The 14,296-nt window shown below is 39.7% G+C and overlaps 1 protein-coding gene across 9 annotated transcripts in view; it reads left to right on the top strand.

The window, feature by feature from the left end:
* The first annotated feature begins 458 nt into the window (after nt 1-458).
* NRF1 (nuclear respiratory factor 1) overlaps nt 459-14,296 on the top strand; it is a 132,831-nt gene continuing 118,993 nt past the window's right edge. For 6 of the 9 annotated variants that reach the window (XM_059933412.1, XM_059933407.1, XM_059933410.1 and 3 more), the window contains exon 1: nt 459-593. The gene's annotated coding sequence lies outside the window, so the exon portion shown is untranslated. Of the gene's footprint in view, nt 594-11,870; nt 12,003-14,296 lie in introns of all 9 variants that reach the window. The other 3 variants (XM_059933414.1, XM_059933409.1, XM_059933415.1) reach the window with 2 other exon arrangements.

Here is a 14,296-nt window from a genome sequence, read left to right as displayed (position 1 = left end):
AACTTAAGCTTTTAAATACTTGGGCAGGGTTTGAAATAGGGAAGCAAAGGTCATTTCAAAGAAAGGGTGAGGGAGCGACTGGCAAGGCAGCGCGGAGGAAAAGGTGGGAAAGCCCCTCTCCGATTATCGAGGCACGCTCAGGAGGTCCTATTTCCCGGGGTTGGGGGGCGAGAAATGTGATTATTTACAGATTAGCAACCATCTTGGGTCGTCTGCGTTACTTCCCCGGGACGTGCACATTTCCCTAATCCAGTTGCTTTCGTGATTCCGGCTCCATCCAAACCTCTACAGGGAAATGTGAACGCGGGGAGACCTCGGGGGACGGCGGGGGACCGAGCCCAAACACCCTCCGGGACGCCCCGCCGAGGCAGTGCCGACCTCCCCATCATGGCGGCGGCCGGGCGGGGAAGCCGAGCCCGTGCGTAGCGTGCGTGCCTCCTCTCCCTCCCCTCCCCCTTCTCGGCGGCGGCGGCGGCGGCGGCGGCGGCTTAGGCGGCAGCGCTCGCCATTGCCGCTGGTGGCAGGAGGCTGCGAGGAGCCGGCGCGGTCGCAGTCTCCACGGCGCAGGCCCACGGTAGCGCAGCCGCTCTGAGGTGAGTGCCCTACCGCGCAATCTCCAGCTATTTCAGCCCCGGCGCAGCCGCAACACGCCGCCCGCCCGCCGGCCGGCCGGCCCGCCCCGCAGCCGGCACCCTGCCGCCCCCGGCTCCAGGCCTGGGCCCCCGCCGGATTCGGCCCGCCTCGGGCGGGGGGCCCCGGCCCGGCCCAGTCAAACCGCCACCCCGAGGATGCGCAGGCCTCACTAGGCCCCAGGCGCCCTGGCGGGCTCGGGAGGGAGGCGCTGCCCTCCCGAGAGCCCCAGGGTTCCGGCCTCCCCCGCCGCCTGAGGCTCTCGGGGCTGCGGCCTTCTCTCCGCCGTGGAACCCGGGGCCCGGGCCCGGCCTTCCCGCGGCTTCGGGAGCAGGAGGCCCGGGAGAGCGCGCCGGCCTGGGAGCGGGAGGTGGGCGGGCTGCGCGGGACGGGAGCCGCGGCTCCCAGCTCGCCTCCTTGGCTTTTCCCGGGTCTGGTCCGCGGGCGGCGCGGCGCGGCGCGGCGGGTTGGGCCGGGGCGCGGGAGCTGCTGTCTCCTGCGGGAGAGGAGGCTGGCTCTTCGGGCAACCTCCGAAGCTTCCCTCCCGCCGGGGTGGCGTGGGCTTGTTACCCAGGTAGACTGGGGGACGCTGGAATATGGCGCGTTGCCCACCTTCTTGCAAGTTAGGAGGCGGCAGCGGCGGCAGTTCGAGGAGGAGGGCGCAAAGTCCTTTTGTACGCAGAAATAAGGAGCGACATTGTGTTTTCTTCCCTAGCAGAGATGCTGCCCGTGGAGGGGGCTCGGTTCTTCCTGTGCTTGGGGTGTTGGTCCCCTGGGTGAGGGACAGGGGGAGTGGCGCGACCCCGGGAAGGGACCGAACCTTTGCCACTGGAACGACAGGGGCTCTGGATGGCCTTGTGCATGGGTATTAGCCCACATCCCCAGCCTTTCGGGGAACTCAGGGGTTTGCCCTTTGCATGTTATCCACTTAACTGGGCGGTGATGTCCACCACCTCTCTCACCTGTTGTGTCTTTGCTGTACGTCCTAAAGTTTCGACAGTCTAGTTGACTGTGCCCATCAGAACTTGAAGTTGTTTAAAAATCTTAATATTTTTAGGGCTTCAAATGATATCCAGCCAGTTGGAGGAGCTGTTGCCTGGTATCCATTCCTTCTTAAACATTAGATTAGCATATATTAATTGCTTACTTTACAGCTGGTGTCACTTGTGCTTAATTCTTTCTGTGGTCAGAGCAAAATTCACATTTTCTTAAGTGTGTAGAGACAATATATTGGAAACTCTTAAGGTGAAAGGTAGTGTGAGTGAGACTGTCAGCTCTGCGGGAGAATGGGTCTGCACATCTCACACCTTTTGTCGAAGGGCATCATCTGCTGTCACAGCTCACAGTGATCCTTTGCCCATTTTACCTTCGCCCAGCCTTTAAAAAAATTCCTTTTCCTTTGGTCTTGAACAGTAAGTTATTGAGTTGTTCCTCACTCAGGGGAGGGGGGACTTTGGAGATGCTCGGGTTTTTTCCTTCCCTTAATTCAGTAGTGGCCTGACTCTCTAGAATTGTGTTTGAAAGTTCTTGATGTGTTATTTCATAGGTAGTGAAAATGTGACTAGCTCCATCTGTGCATCCAAGTGTAATTTCCTTATTTTATGAGTGCAAAAGCAAACATACAATTATCAAATGTAAATGTAATGTAGTATACTTATTCTTAACTTGGGTCCAGAATTGTGTGCAGAATTTTTTGTGGGACTTTTTTTTTTTTTTTTCTCTTTAAAGCTGGGTTCTTTGTGGGACCTTTTTTTTTTTTGACAGGAGTTAGATGTGGCTTTCAACAAGGTCCATCAGAATAAGAATTACTGTTTACTATCTTTTGGTTCATCTTTATTTGAAGTCCTTTGATTTCATCTTCCTGCCTTCCTCTTCCCCCCCCACCCCCCATCTCAAACTCAGTATACATGAAGAAAATTACTTTTTGCTTGGGAGTCTTGGTATATTCTCATTTAGGGGGGAAAAAAAAAGGTTTCTTATCCCCAAGACAGGAGTTTTCTTACCAGGTTTTAAGGAAATTCAGCAGATTTAGGGAAGTAACTATAGGAGTAGGAGATAATGAGGGCTCTTGTCCAGATACAGAGGGAATTAAAGGAGAAAAGATTTCAGGTTTCCCCCCCAATTCATGTATACTCCAGTGGAACCCAAAATTGTACGGTTTTTTGGTTTTATTAAGTCACAATTATGTATCCATCTCTAATTTTTTAGGGAGCTAGAGACCAACTTCCCATGATTTAAATATCTGAGTTTGCGTTGCCTGTACATCATAGGTTCAAGCAGACTTACTTCAAGAAGTATTTTATGTGAAATGATAGAAAATGGGTGACTTTTAAGGGAAATTTAAGCTCCTTGTAGTCTGGGGTTAAATTTTTTATACCTCTTTCTGTATATGTAATAAGGCATTCAGTAAATGTTTGTTGGGGAATAATAATAACAGTATTATTGAAATTAAAATTTTTTTCACAAGTTTTTGAAAAGGTATGCTGATTTTTTGGTTTCTGGAAGTTCTGTAAACTGTCAGCCTTTAGAAGCACACCCTCCAGTCTCTGGAGAACAGGAAGTTATTGCATAGGTTCAGCTTCTGTCAGATATCTTTAGGCAAGCCCAGTCCTTCATGCTGCAGTGGGCTTGTTCATCTACTCAGTGCCACTCTGAAAAGTTGGAGGGTAAAGGCTCTGTGGGTTGTTGAGTCTCAGAAGTGTCTGCTCTAACCTCAAAAGTTTTGGCATACTCTCTCTGGGGCTGTAATTAATCCAGGGAATTCGATATTTGAATTTAGACGTTTATGTATATCTATGTGTGATGCTTAATAATACATATATAAATAGTATTTGGAAAATCAGTCTTACAGGTAAATACCAATCTTTGGTTTTGTAAAAAACATTTCAGAAAATGTTTTATACTGAAGGAAATTTTCTCTCTGTTCTTTCATGTTTTCCTTGAGAGCTAAAGCTAGTGTTTTCAGCCTGAGCTTACCCAAATATAATTTTCCATGAATGCTTAGTAAAACAGCAATGAAAAAGAAACCCACTTGTTAAGTTTATTTTAGAAACATTTTATTTAGACCAAGTCCAATCAGTATTTTTTTAGGCTCTGGATACATGTTAAATTTTGAGCATTATGTATCATATAGTTCCTTCCTTATTAACTAGGGAGTGGATTATCCACTTTCTTGGCTTTTCAGCTAGTGCTTTTATCCATCAATATTTTACTAAGGAGAACAGGCTGGAAGAGAAAGTAAAGGAGGTGAAACAAATCAATTTCAGGTGTTTCCAGAAGATTATAACCACATTGAGCTATTGGAAACTTTTAATCCTGGAGCAACAAGAATGCTTTGTCTGAAGTTATTTTGATGTAATGTGGACAAAACTTAGAAAATGAACAGAATTTTTGATTGCTCAAGGAAAATAAGTGGATTATATATACCTTGGAATATATATATTTTTTCTGCAGTGCATTTCATAATTAGGCTAAAATGTTTTCAACCCCACTCAGTGCAGTTTAGTAACTGAAGCTTCAAAAAGATTTCATCACGTGGTCTTTAGTCCTAAAATGTGAACATTTATATGAACTGAAGAAAAATCAGAAATAAAACTTCATAGAGATATTCTAGTATATTTTTAAAAGGAACCCCCCCACCAAAACAAAAACAACCAAACCAAAACTAGGGGGTGGTTAAGGCAGGCCTACCACATTTGTGATCCTTGAGGTCAATCTGTATTGTATCATCAGCAGCAGTCACTTAGAAAATAAACTGACCATAGGAATCTTCTCCAGAATTCCAGACTTGGTAGCCTTCGTTATCAAACTGCTCCCGAGCCATCAGATAATTTCTGAGGAAGCCATGTCTAGTAAGGGAGGGGTGTGTGTGAGTGCGCGCGCGCGCACGCGCGCGTGCATGCGTGTGTGTGTGTGTGTGTGTGTGTGTGTGTGTTGGGGGAGAGTTGGTGGGGAGGAGAGGGGGAAAGGGTAGATGATACTAGTAAAAGAATCTAGTTTTACAGATTGGGATGATTGCTGGAATTTTGGAGGTGTAGTATTTTTAAAGGAAGCTAAAAGAGCTACTTTTGTTTGGGTCATCAGTTTGGTGGTATACAGTGTCTACTATTTGTAGTGTATTGTTTAGTATATAAGCACAGTATTTAGATTAGTTCATGTATGCTGATTTCTGTGGTTACAAATGTGAAAAGTTTGGCTGACAGTTTAAGTGGACATTTTCTTCAGAACTCTTAAATGGTGCCTGTTGGATAAACTATGCCAAGCCTTTCTCAGAATCATGAAGAATGAACTTTGTATGCATAAATGTTTAGACCATTTTAAAAAAAGAGCTTATATTTTACTGTTGGTAGTTGTAAAGTCTTTACTTTTTAGAACTTGGAGAGTCTGTTTTGTTGCTGCCACTGAATGCTAATGTGGTTAGGGTGGCAGCTAAACCTGCAAAGAACAAGAGGAAGTGAGGAAATGTTCCCATGAAACATTGCTTAAAACTAAGCAGTGGACTAGAAATGGGGAGCTAGAGACTAGAGGACTTAATTAGTTTTATGTTCAAAAGAGGATGACGCGTACCCTCCACTGAGAAGTAAGCTTAAGTGTGTCCTCACTCGAGTTTTGCCATTTATTCCCCAGACATTGATTAAAGATATACTATATTCCAGTCATGTTCTAGGTGCAAGAGTAACAAATAAACCATGGGCTTTGTCTATAGCGGAGAAAGATAAGAGTGCAACTAACTGTAATACAGTTTGTTGAGAACTAAAATGAAGAGTGGTGTGGGATTATAGAAGGAGGGAGGGAATTCTGGGGGAAGGGGTAAGTGATACAGGGAGAGTAAGTGAGGTTAGGGAAGACTTTTCATGTAGTGGATGCTTAAGTAGGACTTTGAAGGATGAGTAGCTGTTTTACTGATGAAAAAGAAGAGGCTAGATGAAGGGAATGATAGTCTGATTTGAGAAAGAGCAAGCAGATTTTGCTGTACTTGGGGAGTAGTGGAAAATGAAGCTGATGAGGTTGTGGCCTGATTGGGAAGAGCATGGGGGAGTTAAAGATTATAGTTGGTGGATGATGATGATGATGCCTTTAATAAGGTAGGGAATGTATAGGGAGAACAGAATTTGAGGCGGAAGGTAATAGGGTATGATGCTAGGTGTGGGAATCAAGATATGTCAAATAGGTTAGGTACCTGAAGACTTGGACTGGAGCTCAAGGGGAAAAGGGGATCTGTTAGATTTGTATTCATTGGCATAATGTCATATAGAAACTGCAAAAGAGTATAATATCAAGAGTGAGAAAACAACTAAGGCAACCTTGGGTAGCATCTATATCTGAAGGTCAAGTGGAAGAAGAGAGGCCTGTGAAAGAAGTTGAAAAACAATGGCTGAAGAGATAAGATAAATGGTATAGGGTTGAAGAAGCTGAGGATAGGGATTAATGGAATTTTAACAGAGGATTTAGCAATGTGAAATACTATAGAGCTCACTGGGATAAAACTGGATTTGGCAATTAAGAAATAAAATAAATTTTCTGAATGTGTTTATGTGTGTGTGTGTATGTATTGTTTTGCCATGAATCATGATAATTAAACACAATAGATTTTGGGAATCTTATTGAATATAGGGGTAGGGCCTTAAAACACAATTTAATAGATGACCCGTGCTTAGAAATAGGTCCTGTTACTCTCCTTCTCTCATGGGAATTACAACATAAAAACTTTGGGAGATGACTTAAATTTTAACAATTAGAGTTTATGTATTTGAGTATATATAGTATCGTATATTTGAGTTTATAATCTTTAAAGTTTATAATCTCTTTTGAAGGATTTTGAAGTTTTATGGTATTTATAGGTTAAGTGCAGGGTTTTTTAACCTGGGTTTTATAGTTCTGGGGTTCATGGATATATTTTGGCTGTGTGATCCTGAATCCTGAAATTGTTTGAAAAATACTGTATGGGCCTATATGATTTTTCTGGGGAGAGGGTCCTTAACTTTTATGAGATTCTCAAGGGGTTCTTGGCAGACAGAGAAGTCAGGGGCCTTTTTGGTAATGTTAATGATTAAGTCAAATGTTGGTTGTGCTAGTTGGCTGAAATCAGTTATCCTGACTGGGCTAGATCAAGCAAGGGAAAGAAACTTTGAGTAGGTGTCTGGGGTGAGGAACTTTGGGAAGATGTAAGGTACCTTTCGGAGATGGGAGTAGGAGCACCAGAAGGAAGGTGGGAGGAATGCCAAACCAAAGCTTAACCAGCTTCAGAATTTTGTCAAGTCATCTGAATTCCTTGCTTTTTTATATTCCAGAATTCACACTGTATATGACTATTCATGCACTCTATACAATAGGCTTTGTGCGGGGATCAAATTACTATTGTTTTAAAGAGAAAGGAGTTTTGAAAGAAAGCTAAATGGTTCATTAGACTGCACTCAAATTCATTTTTTTAAAATTTAATTTTTATTTTATATTGGAGTATAGTTGAATCATGTTGTGTTAGTTTCAGGTGTACAGCAAAGTCAAATTCATTTTTAAGGTGGTAGTTGTTTATATGCACTTTGGAAAACTTCTAAAAGACACATGTATCAATCCAGTGATCTGGGACAACACATTTATTCTCTCCTTGCTTAATTTTTCTGACCATGAAATGAAAATACCATTGGCCTGTCTTATCGGGTGTGTGTGAAATATGACAATTATGAAATGTTTTGAGATCTAAAATGATATAATGGTAACAGATTGCTAGTGTTCACATTTCTTAAGCCATTGATAAAACCTGGATTTTAAAAATTATTTATTTATTTATTTTTGGCTGTGTTGTGTCTTCGTTGCTTTGCATGGGCTTTCTCTAGTTGCGGTGAGCGGGGGCTACTCTTCATTGCGGTGTGAGGGCTTCTCATTGCCCTGGCTTCTCTTGTTGTGGAGCATGGGCTCTAGGAGTGCGGGCTTCAGTAGTTGTGGCTCGCGGGCTCTAGAGTGCAGGCTCAGTAGTTGTGGCGCATGGGCTTAGTTGCTCCATGGCATGTGGGATCTTCCCGGACCAGGGATTGAACCCGTGTCCCCTGCATTAGCAGGCGGATTCTTAACCACTGCACCACCAGGGAAGTCCCAGAATCTGGAAATTTAAGCAAATTATTTAATAATGTTTCATACTAGAACTTATTTGATTCCTAAAATATTTCATATGAAGTTTTAGATAATTGGTCATTTTTTATTTTTTTTAAATATCTCCAGAGAGTTGTTTTTTTTTTTTTTTTTTTAATTTATTTATTTATTTTTTAATTTATTTTTGGCTGTGTTGGGTCTTCGTTTCTGTGCGAGGGCTTTCTCCAGTTGCGGCGAGCGGGGGCCACTCTTCATCGCGGTGCGCGGGCTTCTTACTGTCGCGGCCTCTCCCGTTGCGGAGCACAGGCTCCAGACGCGCAGGCTCAGTAGTTGTGGCTCACGGGCTTAGTTGCTCCGTGGCATGTGGGATCTTCCCAGACCAGGGCTCGAACCCGTGTCTCCTGCATTGGCAGCCAGATTCTTAACCACTGCGCCACGAGGGAAGCCCGATAATTGGTCATTTTAACTTCCTTCTTCTAATCTTTGGATCTTTGAAATTACATTAGGAGACAGTTTTGTCAGCTAGGCCCCGGATTCTGGGCAGTGATCTCCAAATTTTATTGTCACCCTTACAAGTAAATTTTGAGCACACATTCTGAATCAAATTTATTTATAAATGGTATTCCTATTATTGTACTAATACATTTATGTGCATTATAAAATATGTAGAAGGTATACGTTTTAAAAGGATCAGATAAAAATGAATATTTTCAAATGTCTTGCTAATTGAGTTAATGATGGTTCAGTAATTTATGAGTTTGATTTGCTTGTTTTTATAAATACATTTGCTCATAATTCATTTTTTTTCTGTAATTAATAATGCCAGTTGGCAACTGTATAGGTTACCCTGTAAAAGTATTGGTAAATAGAAGAATTACATGAATAAACATATTGGGTAATCTTAAGAAAATCTGTGTTATGCAGCTTGCAATTGGGCTTGTGTGTGTGGATTATGTTTACATTCACTAAATCTGTCCCTAAATAGAACTGGAGTATTTTCTTTGTTCACCTTTTTTTAGTCCTTTGTCTTTCATTAAACAATTGTGAAATAAAATTTTCAGTAATAGATCTTTTATATAAAAATAATCACAAATTAAAGAATCAACCAGGGTTTGCTACACAAAAACACCATCATAGAACGAGTCTGTTGACCCCAAACTGGCTTTAGGAACTAAGTCTAAAGAAACAATTCCGGTATCACCAATTATGTGATTGAGTGTTAAAATTTTTGTGTTTCTTCCTTAATTTTTATCTTTATATTTTTTAAGTTTTTCTACATTGAAAATGTATTATTTTTGTAGTGAAAATTTTTAGAAAGGAAACAAAAAACCCCCCAAATCAATGGTTATTTTTGGTTTATAAGCATATATGTGATTTTCATTTTCTTTCCTATAGCTTTCATTATTTTTCAGATTATTTTTAATGAAAATGCATTAACTTTCATAATTATAAAAAATAAACATAAGTATGAATAATATAATTATGGCCATAGGGAGTCAACTATCAGATTTTGGGCAGGCAAGTCACTTATCCTCACTGGGCCTTTTTCCCCATTTGAAAAATGAAGAGGACAGAAATGGTAAAGTTTCTTCTAAATAAAAATTCCTTCTAAAATTAGTTCTGAGTCTTGTGTTATGACATGGTCAACAATAAATATATTTTCTTAATGTAAAAAGGTACGTATATGTGTTTATTATAGAAAAGCAAAGAGAAGAAAATTTAATTGTAAATCAATCATACATATTTAACAATATTTCAATTATATGGTTTTAGATATTTTCCTAAGTGTACATGTATGTACTTGCATGCACACACACACACTGTGCGTGGATATACTGTATATGATAATATGAAATAATACTCTGTATACTGTCTTGAACCAAAAATGTCTAAGGGTGTTTGATTTGTCTATTTTTGCCCTGAAACATTCTTAATGGGGCAATTATAAATCCATTTTAATGAAATATAAAAGATATTAAAGTTTCTATCCAAATACAAATTAGTCCAGGAAATGCTTACTGTCTGTTTCATGCTGTGTGGTTTTGCTGAGGTAAGGGTAACTTGGAGTAAGGGCGGAAGGGCTTGCCTATGAAAGCTTACTTAGTGAAGAATGAGAGCTAAATCCTGGGTTAACCTCAGTTTCATTCACATATTAACTTGCTTTTTCTCCACTCTGCCCTCACACTTCATGAGCCAAGATTCCTATTTGTAGGATAGTTTCTAAAGCGAACAAGTTTGTCTCAGTATTATTAGTCTTTTATTTTACCCTGGGACCTTCTGAGTTGTTATATTCCCACTGAGAGCAAATTGATATTAGTAGCAGCAATCATATAATACAGGAGTGTTAAAAATGCTTGTTTGTTGTTTTTAAAGCATTATCTGTGGGGAGTCCAAAAGATTTTATGTACGTAAAATATAAATATATTTATAAATATAAAACGCTATGTAGTCTAGTTCATCCTCTGCCTCAGTGAAGTATGTGATATATATAATTCTAGTTTTATGTAAAGAATACTGGCTCTTTCTCAAAGATTTTGTGCAGTAGATTCTCTTTAGAAAAGTTAGTAATATAATCCAATTTTCTTGCCTACTCATTTAGTTCTGTCTTTCATCTTTCTGGTAGCTAGTTTGTTTGTTCATATAAAATGGAAACAAATCTAGGGTAAATATTTCCTTAGTTATCACAATTAATATCTAAAGTAGTCTAGTCATTTTTCCTCTAAGTATAATGCAAAGCCTGCGGAGGTATGTGTTGGAAGAAGAAAAGTCTGATTTGTTTATTCTCTTCTCTTCTACTTTGAAAATTAGAATCTTTTCCAGGAGAAAAACTTTATCATTTATACTTGACAATTAAGATGCTTAAGTCAGTATTTTTCAGACATAGGGGGAGGTGGACAACCTGGGAATAAAAAGTACAAACTTTTTGCCTCAAACTTTTTTTTCAGTTTTTGTGTTTGAAAGATGTGAGAGCAGTCACTAATCCTAACTTGAGAATCCACCAAGATGGATTGTTTTCATTCTGAAGAAATCCATTTTGTAGCTAAATGAGTGGTATATATCTAATGTCCTTTAAATAGGTAATCTTTGGTTAGTATTAATTTAGGGCCTTTGGTAAGGTAGTGATTCTTGTGTTTTAGGCTAGCACAATTTTGAAATTATCTTTTTTTAAAGAATAATGATTATTTTATAACAATAATTGTTTTCCCTTAAAGATAAAAGAATATGCAGCTGTTCCATGTAAATATGTATACTCAGATTTGGCCTGCCAACAGAGTTTAAGAACTCTATATCCAGTGGCCTAATTGACACCTCTCAGATGCCTCAGATGCACTTCATCCCAAAATGAGATTCCCTTTTCAAACTTGGCCCTGTTCCATTCTTTCTTACCTCAGTGAAGGGTATCAGCGTTTCATCTGTTTTCTCAGAACAGAAACCTTGGCCTTTCCATATTGTCAAATCCTGTTTAACTTTCTAAATAAGCTCAAATTATCCTCTTCATTTCCACCATTATCACTTTTGTCTGAGTTGCTATTGTTTCTTTTCTGGACTGTTGCAATAACCTATCACTGGTCCACCTGCATCCACTCTGGCTGACCACTAATCCATTCTCATTGCAGGCAGAATTAATTGATCTTTTCTAAATACACAAGTTTGATCATGTCCCACATTTAGGATGAAGACAAAGCTTTTCAATGTGCCTGTACTAACCTTTTGGACTCATTTTGTATCAAACATGCTGCCCTAACCATTAGACCTTTCCTATTGTTCCTTCTGCCTGGAAAGCTTTTTCCTCTCTTTTATCTGGTAAAATCTTGTAAATTTTATTCAAGTCTCTACTCAAGCATCATTTCCTCAGGGAAGGTTTACCACATTTCCCTTATTTTTGTACTTTTTCTTCACCATTTATGTCTATACATGTCATTTTACATTTGTTGGTATATTACTTGATATATGTCTGTCCCTCCCACTAGACTGTAAGCTTTATGAAAGTAGACATCATGTTTGTGTCCATCACCAAGCACAGTGCCTGACACATAACTAGCTAATAGTATTTATTTGAATACATGATAGTAGAAACCTTGCAAAATTCACTTGTAATATTTTATCATATTACTAGGTTTTTGTGGTAGCATCTAATATTTTATAATTTTTAGGAACTTGGGAATGGGAAGAGATTCTAAGTCATCTAAGCCAGCTCAACTCCCCAAAGTTACATGGTCATCAGTCTTCTTGAACACATCCAGTGAAAAGAAATCATTTTGGTGGCTACTAACTACTGAAACACGGTTTGGTCTTTAATACTTTTTTAGATGGTTAGAAAGTTTAATTTCAACTGAAGTTTCTCCCTGTAATTTTTACCTACTGGTCTCACTTTTGCTCTTTAGGACTTCCAAAAATCAGTATAGTTTTTTGTTTTTGTTTTTTAAATAAAGTCCTTTCAGTCATCTCTATTTTAGTTTAAATATCCCGAGATCCTTAAACCTTCTTGGAAAGGTAATGAGATATGCTGGAAGGATCGAGTTTGGGGGCTATGTTAGTTTCCTAGGCCTTCTACAACAAGTTACCGTAAACTTGGTGCCTTAAAACAACGGAAATTTATTCTCTCATAATTCTGAAGGCCAAACGTCAGGAATCAGGTGTTTGTAGGACCACAGTCGCTCTGGAGGCACTAAGAAAGAATCTGTTGTTTGCCTCTTACAGCTTTTGGTGGCTGCCGGCATTCCTTGACTTGTAGCTACATCACTGCAGTCTCTGCCTTCATGGGCACACTGTCTCCTACTCTTCTGTCGGTAATCTCTGTTGGCCTCACTCTCATAAGAACACTTGTCATTGGATTTAGTACCAACCTGGATAATCCCAGATGATCTCCTCATCTCAAAATCTTTAATTTAGTTACATCTGAAGGAACCTTTTTTCCGAATAAGATAACATTCATAGTTTCCAGGAGTTAGGATGTGGACATATCTTTTTGGGAGCCACCATTCAACCAACTAAAGGGGCTCTTGGGTTTAAAGCCTGATAATGCTACCTCCTAGCATTTTGCAACCTTGAGCATGTTACTTAATCTCTCTGAGCCTGAATCTCCTTAATTTTAAGACAAGGACAGTAATACTTGTATCTTTGATATGAGGAGATTTAAGAAAAATTCAGGTGAAGTACTTGACACATGGTAACGAACTCTACATGTTGCCTTCCATATTATCAAACTACCCTGACCCTACTGCACTTTGTCAGGGCCCCTAGATATCAAGCGTGGCCTAGAACCCAGCACAAGTGCAACTGGTCTGATAAGTACAAACTACAGTGGGTCCATTTTTTTCTGTTTTTTTGGGGCAGTGTATAGCCACTATGATTAATGTAGTCCAAGTTTGAATTATGTTTATTTGTAGCCACATCATACGATTGCCTCATTAAATTTAGAATTGATTAAAACCCCATTTCTTTTTCATTGGTGTAACTATTAAACTTCTATTGTGTAGTTAGGTGTTTAGAACCAAGTGTACATTTTCACGTTACACTGTATGTTATAAGCGTTACATTATCAAATCATAGTGCCTAGTGCATAATGGGAGCAAAATTTATGCTGAATTTAACGTTGCTGCATGGTTTAAAGGAATCTTTTTTTTTTTTTTGGCTGTGCTGCGTGGCTTGTGGGATCTTAGTTCCCTGACCAGGGATCGAACCCAGGCCCCCAGCAGTGGAAGCGCAGAGTCCTAACCACTGGACCGCTAGGGAATTCCCTAAAGGAATCTTTAAACTTATCTACTTTGGTGTTGTTCAGAGAACATTTCTTAAAACAAATGCTGGGGTGAATATAAAAAGGAAGAGAGTTACCATTGAAGTAGCAACTGTATCAGTTATATTGGGCAGATGGATGGCATCACTAGATACTCTTTCAGGTAATCAATGGCTGATCACTTCCAGGTTGATGGATGGGTTGCTTTTGATACTTCCATCAGGTATGTGAGATATGTGTCCATTGCTTATTTAACAAATATGCATTTAATGATTTCCATATCTACTAGTATTTGGAATTTGCATTTGAGATAAAAGACTGGAGAAATGGATGATGTAGAAATGGTGTTTTTAAAATAGTTATTTTAGAGTATTACATGCACATTGTTAAATGATCAAACAATATAAAAGGAATTCAATGAAAAGTGAGTTTCCCATAGTTTCCCACCCCCAAAACAACTACCACTATCAGTTTTCTTGTGTAATCTTCAAGGTAGGGTAAGCAAAAGTGTGTGTGTGTGTCCTTTTTACAAAACACAAATGATTGCTTTTGTGCATATGGTCTTCTAGAAAGTGTTTTTTTTTGTTTGTTTTTGAATGTCATGTTTTGTATCCTGACACTCAGCACCAGTGTAGGATTTCTAGTTTTTTTGCCCTATTGTTGAGAGACAGGGAACCAAATTTCATAGCTTTTTTCTATTACTGATTTGATTGTGTGGGATGCATTTCCAAGAGAGTTGTATATTATATAGTTCTTTGTGAAAGAATTCTCTTTATAGGTTGTTTATACCAGGGAAATAAAACCAGTTTTAATTCAGACTACTTATTTAGAAAATGACTGAAG

This window comes from Balaenoptera ricei, chromosome 9 (assembly GCF_028023285.1).
Source record: "Balaenoptera ricei isolate mBalRic1 chromosome 9, mBalRic1.hap2, whole genome shotgun sequence".
In the NCBI taxonomy this organism is placed as follows: Eukaryota; Metazoa; Chordata; class Mammalia; order Artiodactyla; family Balaenopteridae; genus Balaenoptera; species Balaenoptera ricei.
This window is presented reverse-complemented; position numbering and strand designations above follow the sequence as displayed.